Source organism: Humulus lupulus, chromosome 6 (genome assembly GCF_963169125.1).
Source record: "Humulus lupulus chromosome 6, drHumLupu1.1, whole genome shotgun sequence".
Taxonomy (NCBI): Eukaryota; Viridiplantae; Streptophyta; class Magnoliopsida; order Rosales; family Cannabaceae; genus Humulus; species Humulus lupulus.
Window position 1 is genome coordinate 40,297,700 of NC_084798.1, and position 7,738 is coordinate 40,305,437.

A 7,738-nucleotide genomic window follows, 5' to 3' on the forward strand; every position below is an offset into this window, starting at 1 on the left:
TGTTCTGAAGGCTAGAATCTTATCCAGAAACCTTTTTACAAATTATTAATGGTATCCCTTATCTTGGTTGTGACTAGGTATAAGCTAGGGCTCGGGAAACGAATCGTGCTCAAGAGGCATCCTTCGTAATCAGTACACTTGGAAATTAAAGGTAAGAAAACTGCACCCGGTTGTGAATTTATAGTGGGACTAAGGGTTCCCTGTTTTGTATGCTTTATGAAGGATGGTATTATGCCATGCGAATAACAAGAAAACGGCCTAAGAGTTCCAGAGTTTACATTGGCGCACAGGGCGCGACTCAGCCACTGGTAGCTGAGGACAGCTTATTAATCATTGAGCTCGGTTTAAGCGGACCGGAGTCAGTGGGGTAAACGGAGGGTGCGACCTAAGGGGGTCGACCCTGCTTATCATGTGATTTGATTATTATTATTGATTGATGAACTTGTCATGTTAAATAGCTAGATGTTGGTTTGTAAATTCTCTGGTTATGTCTATGAACTATATGATTAATGTGGATTGTTAAGTGTTCAAACATGCTTAAAGAGTTATCTAATTGTTATCATTGTTTGTGATAAGATGTCATGTTTTCTTGCTGGGCCTTGGCTCACGAGTGCTACGTGGTGCAGGTAAAAGTAAGGGTAAGCTTGATCAGCTCTGAATCGGAGAGCTCTGAAGGCAGAATGTACATGATTAGCTGCTTGGCCACCACAGTTGAGGAGGAGACAGGAACAGGAGGGCCATAAATATCCGTTTTTCCCTTAGAGTGGCTAGTGGTTGTTTGTACTCTGGAAATTTTGTAAACTGACTTTCAAACACTGTTTCTTTTGGGATCCCTTGTACAAAATGTTTAGTTCTATAAAATTTATCTTTTGTGACCAAAACCTTTTAACCCTAGTTCATTAATGGTTTCAGTGACACGTTTTTAACTTTACGACTTGATTAGCAAGTTCTGCAACTTTGTAAATACACAATGTATCGGTCTTGGCTATCTAGGGCGTTGCATTAGGTATTTTCACTCTAAGGTTATATTTAGCCATTAGAAGGTCGTGGAAGTTAACCAAAACAGAGCATCTTCTTCTCCTCAACCGATCACCATTTCCTTTTCATTTTCCTTTCAATTTTGAGGAACCAAGCCTTGAGGGTTTTGGGTTATGCTCTACCATTGGAGAGGGTGTGTTACTGAGATTGAGGTGAGTTTTTAACCATAAAATCTCTTGTTCTTGCTTTGTTTCCATTTGATTTTCAGTTTGGTTCTTGAGTTGGAAAGTTGAGAATTCAATGGGGATTTTGGCAAAGGTTACTTGGCTTATGATGCCTAGGTCATGTGTAGATGGTTTTTGGGTTCAATTGGGGGTTTAAATGGAGTTTGGAAGCTATTTTTTTAGGTTGGGAAAGGAGGAGTCGAAGGAGGGAAGAACCAGGGCAATTCTGCCTGGTCCTAGAGCTACAGCGCCCAAAGGGTGGCGCTACAGCGCTAGCCAGGGAAAATTTCCCCTGGTTGTAGCACTGGGGGCTAAGGGGCAGTGCTGTAGCGTTACCCTGTTTTCTCTTATGCATATTTTGGGCACTTTTGAGGGTTTTTGGCTCAGAGTTTCAATTCCTAAGGCTCGAGATCGAATCTACTCACTGTTTGGGTACAATTCGGGGTCCTGTGAGTGAGGTTTAGGTCAAGAAACTTTTATTGTTGACATTTATTAATGGATATTGAAATTGGTTATGACTAGGTGACCGCTAAGGAATCAAAAGAATCGATCATTCTCAAGGGTCTTTCGATTGTTATTTCTCGCTTGAACCAGAGGTAAGAAAAATTGCACCCCATATGTGACATGCATGGTTATTATTGAGGCATGTTGAATGTTAAATGTGGACACTGATTGCATATCAAATGCTTAGGAAATCTTGCTCACTTGTGAATGGCACTGACTTATTAGTCAGAATCAGCAATGGTGTCGGTATTAACTGTGAAGCTGTGACTTACTAGTCAAGTTCGGCAGTAGTACCGAGCACTAGTCATATGGCATTGACTTATGAGTCAAGGACGGTTTTAGCGTGTTTAATGCAAGCCGATAAATATTAGATCTAATCGACATCTAGATTGAATGACTCATCATGAGCATTAATGCCAGACCGACCTTAAGTTCGATGAAAACCAAAAGCGCTTGTCTAGTCTAAAGGCTAGTTATTTAGAGCCAGAGCCAAAAGGCTAAAGTGACCTACACGTCACATGGCTAGGAGGGTATAGGACCTCTGAGATAGACTTATTAGTCATCTGACCGGGACAGTCTTATTAGTCATCTGACCAGGATAGACTTATTAGTCTTCTGACCGAGATAGACTTATTAGTCATCTGACCGAGAAAGACTTGTCAGTCATCTGACTGAGATAGACTTATCATTTATCTGACCAAGAGAGACTTATCAGTCATCTGACCGGGATAGACTTATTAGTCATCTGACCGAGATAGACTTATCAGTCATCTGACTGAGATAGACTTATCAGTCATCTGACCGAGATGGACTTATCAGCCATCTGATCGAGATAGACTTATCAGTCATCTGACAAAGATAGACTTATCAGTCATCTATTTAGAGAGTGACTTATTAGTCAATTGTACAAAGAATGAATTATTAGTCATCTACCTTAGAGAAACTTATTAGTCATCTACCTCAGAGCGGCAGACTTATTAGTCTTCTACTCAGAGCGCAGGACTTCACAAGCATTTATTTGTATCTGCTTGCATGCATGAGTAGGGTTATTACTGCTAGACATGTCTATTATGACTTAGGAACATGTTATTACTTGTTCATGAGCATATTGAGTTTTCTTGTTGGGCTTCGGCTCACAGGTGCTATGTGGTGCAGGTAAAGGCAAAAGAAAGCTGGACAATCCTTGAGTTGGAGAGCTTAGGTGATGATGTATACATATGCGGCTACTCGACCGCCACGGCCGAGGGTTTAAAGAGGAACTAGGGTTAAACCCTATTTTGCCGCTTAGGTCAGCTGGTTGTAAATATTTTGTTGTAATTAACTTTTATATTATATTTTTGGGATCGCAATGCATAAAGTAAACGTTTTAGTGAAACGTTACATCTTAACCAAAAAATTTAACCCTAAACCACTAATCATACTTAGTTACACGATTATGGCCAAATGACTCAATTAGCGAGTTTAGCACTATTTAAAAGGCACACCATAACGGTCCTTGGAGTTTAGGGCGTTACAGTAAGGATCGACTTGTTTCGACCCATTTTTGGTGTGGGTTGGGTTAGGTAGTCGACCCAAAGGCATTTCTGTGCAGCCCTACTAAGAATTCTTTAAACTTGTCATAAGTTTTAGATTCCCTTTGCATTAGGTAAAGACATGAATATCAAGAATAATAGTCAATGAAAGTGACGAAATATTCATAACCACCTCTTGCCTGAACATTAATCGGTCCACAGACGTCAATATGAATGAGCCCCAGGGGTACTTTGGCCCTTTCTCCTTTACAGAGAATGGATGCTTAGTCATTTTACCTTCCACACAAGATTCACAGACAGGTAAGTCACCCATTGTGAGTTCCTTGAAAGGCCCAGCCTTTGTAAGTCTTTTAATCCTATCATAGTTAATATGACCAAGGCGAAGATGCCAAAGGTATGTCATGTGATCATTATCGATCTTCTGTCGTTTGACAATCTTAGGATTAGCTACCTTAAACAATTCGTTGTTAAGCGCGAGTGTTTCATTAGGTCAAAAAATATACAACCCATTTTCCATACATCCAACACACAATTCACATCCATCAAATGAAATAGATATATTAAGACTTGTGAACGTAACAACAAATCGTTGTTGATGTAATAAGGAAACTGAAACTAAATTCCTACTGAAGTTTGGAACAAAATAAATATCATCCAACAACATAAATTTATTTTCAAAATTTAAAGGAGCTTGTCCTTTTGCTTTGACCTCCACGAATTCACCATTTCCAACTCTAAGCTTTAACTTGCTCTCCTTCACCGTTTTCCTGTTGCTAAGTAGTTGCAAAGAAGTACACACATGATTAGTGGACCCTGAATCAACTATCCAAACAGAAGAATCATCCTCTAAACACACATGCATCCAAGACTAATAAATTATTATTACCTTGGTTCTAGTTGCCTTGAGGGAGGGGCAATTACGCTTCCAATGCCCCTCCTCCTTGCAGTGGAAAGATTATCCTTTAGCCTTCTTGCTAGTTGGCTTTGCTCCAGCAAGTTTTTTAGTTGTCGGTGCCTTTCCAGCTACTTGCTTCTAAGCCTTCTTTTTGTCTTTCCTTATTTTTCTCTTCTTGCTCTTCGAGGATGAGGCTAGGTTAGCCTCACCCTGAGCACCCCCGGTTGTAGCAGCCTTCTTCTCAGGTCCTTTATTCGGTCCATCATTTATCCCTCATACATTTGGAGCTCATTACTTAACTGGGTCATTCCATATTCCAACTTGTTAAGAAAATAGTTCGTGGTGAACGTAAGGAAATTGGGTGCAAGGCTGTTGAGAATGATTCCAACTTGAGTCTTCTCATCTACTGTTGCTTCATCCAGCTCAGCTTCTTAGAAGCAGTTCGTCATCTTAATAAAATGATCATGAACATGTTGTCTAGGTGCCATCCTACAGTTCACATACTTCTTGGTAGCCTTGAAGCTAGCTTGCGCTGACTTGTGCCCAAACATTTCTTGGAGTTGCTCCATGATGTCGTAAGCAGTTTCAACATTCTCCATCTTAGTTCTTAGCATTTCTGACATGCTAGTGAGCATGTAGACCTGGGCCTTGTTGTTGGCAGCAGTCCAACGATCATACTTCTCCCTCACGGAATTCGAGGCATTCTCTCTGGGAAAGTCAGGTTCAGTTTCAGTCATCACAATTTTTGCATTGTCGCGCGATCAACACTATGTTGATATTAGACTTCTATTTCATGAAGTTCTCGTCGGTTAACAACTCATTGGACAGAAGAGAGATAATGGGGTTGGAGGCCATAGAGCTACAATTATCAATAAAGTAGAAATTAACGCATTGTTCGACAAACATTCATTCATACAAGTTTCATAAATAACACAACATATAAACAATGTTTAAAGATGAGGAAATACTAAAAACTTATCTTTCTATTTCTTAGGTATTTCAACTAGCCATGAATCTATATGTCCCAGTAGGCGAGAGTCACAAATATTCACTTAGTCAAATAGAGAAACATCTCAATTAATAAAATGTCCAAGACTTTTATTAATAACCTATCCATTCGATCAAAGTAACGAAAATAATTTATTTCTTACTTTATGAGTTTGACCCACGGTTTTGATTATCATAGACTTAATTCCTAAAGTTATCGTAGGGATGAGTCTATAGAAGGTACATCTATAATCATCTATCCTAAGAAATTCAACCATGTTAAGAGTCTAGTGAACACCTTCCGTAGGGAGACGAAATCTAAGTGCCATTAGGCCCTACTAAACCCTAACCTCGTTAAATCAAAGGTGGAGATCGAATTCAAAATTTTAAAAACTCATTATTTTATTTTTCTCGGTTTAGAAAAATTACCAACTTGGGTTTGCCAAATTATCAAAATAATCAATAAACCATAGTTTATAATTTTCTCATTAATTCTAAAATTACCCATTGAAAATTAATCCAAAAAATTAGAATTAACTTGTTTCTAATAAATTATTAGGTCCAACTAAAAATAATAACCTAATACAATTAAGTCCAACTTAGGTAAATGGACATTAACAATTCGAGCTTGCATGGAGGAGAGCTGGGTTTAGTATGTCGGACCCACTATTATGGCTCCCTAACTTCCATACAAAGCCCAAAAAGACAGAAATTTGAACATTCATTTTATTAATTGTTATTCAATTGATTAAGCTCAATCTACTAATGCAAAACAAACGAGCCTTCACAAGTGGAACCACCCACAAGAGATGAATTTAAAATTGACATGTTCAATTGTGCCCAAATAAAACCTAACATTTTATGAAAGTTTTATTTGAGTTTTCCCACAAATTTCAAACACAAAATTGGGTCATCATTATATTTGTATTTAAAGCCCAAATACAAAAAATAACTTAATAATGATGCTTGATATGTTAATAATTAGATGGGCTTAACTAACATGATACTCTATAAGCATGTATTATTAAATTATGCAAATATACTACAACAATATACTATTTTTCAAAAATACCATAATTAATTAACATAGAATTCATCAGACAAAATTCAATATAATTAATTAAACATGTTGCAAAATATTAAATTAACTAAAATAGAATTTATCGAACAAAATTCAATTTTAAATAATTAATTTAAACTAGGTTGTTAAGTTGTTAGAAATGACAAGATATTTTATTTTTAAATATTTTAACCAATTCTAAAATATCAAACTATCTTTTACGCAAATTTAAAATATCTAGAATTATCTGATCACTAATTTCAAATATTTTAAATAATACAAATATCTTGAATAATCACATAACTAATTTTAATATATCATTTATAACAAAATAAAAATATATATCTTAAAATATCTTCATTATCAAATAACCAATTCAAAATATTTTAAAAAGCTAAAATATATAAAATAATCATATAATCAAATTTAAATATTTTAAACTTAACTACACAAAATATCCAAATTTTAAAAAAAAAAATTGTGAAAAAGCCCGCTGCTGACCCGCACGGGTTCGCTGTACGAACGCCGTACGGCCTCGGGGTCCCCGCGACTTTTTCATGCGTGCCCAGCACACATACTGCCCAATCAGTCTATTTTTTTTTAAATTATGTGCAATTTTTCAATCCCAAAACAAGTAAAAAAAACAACCAAATTATTGCTAAATTTACATAACAAAACATAAACATGCACCATCCAATTAACACCCTAACATATCAATCAATTTCATACATGTTCATTCATAAAAATAAACTAGCAACCTATGTCTCTGAAGCCAATTGTAGAAATTACATATTGCAGGATCTTTGTTTATTTTCATGCAATTTACATATTGTCAAACAAACATGCAAATCCCTAAAACATGCTCCTATGAAATTGATACAAATACAGAGTAAAGTAAAACTTACATTACGTAGTGGAACAGGAAAAACTCCTTCCTTCAATCTCTCTAACCCTTGATTCATTTCTGTAGCAGAGTATTATCAAGAGATTGAACTAGATCAGCAACACAGTCTTCCTCACCAAACCTTATCAACCTAGAACTAGTGTGGGCTAATTCTCGACACATGAGATAGAGATCTAGAAGAGATAGTGGCTGAGAAAGGATTTGATTGTCTAGGTTTTCAGTTACCCAATGAATCAACTGAGATTGACTTATGAAAACCCTAGATATCATATTCCTTATATAGGCAACTAAATGAGCTTTATTTAAATTTAATTAATTAAAATAATAAACAAAAAGATAAAAGCATTGGGCTCCCACAAACGGACTTGGGCCCAATCTCTTTGTTTTGAATTTATATCTCAATTGGGCCTAAATTCAAAACATTTTTTTAATTAATTAATTAAATCCTTCTTCAAATTAACTAATTATAATTTGAAATTTGATTTAATATTATTTATTTATATTGACACAAATTTATTAATATTAATATATTTACAAAGATTCTCTTTTCTTCTCTAAATCTCATATCTCTGTAAAAATTTTAAAATTGACCTAGTCAACTTTAAAAATCCTAATTGATAATTAAATCAATTAATTGAGACATTCTAGATGATT

The 7,738-nt window shown here is 35.9% G+C and overlaps 1 long non-coding RNA gene across 1 annotated transcript; it reads right to left on the reverse strand.

Annotated features, from left to right (window-relative positions):
• Positions 1-3,776: 3,776 nt before the first annotated feature.
• LOC133782089 (uncharacterized) lies at positions 3,777-4,302 on the reverse strand. The gene is made up of 2 exons (XR_009870335.1): positions 4,125-4,302; positions 3,777-4,011 (listed from the first exon to the last, which is right to left on the reverse strand). It is a non-coding gene; the product is annotated as an uncharacterized LOC133782089 (long non-coding RNA).
• Between the last annotated feature and the right edge of the window lie 3,436 nt (positions 4,303-7,738).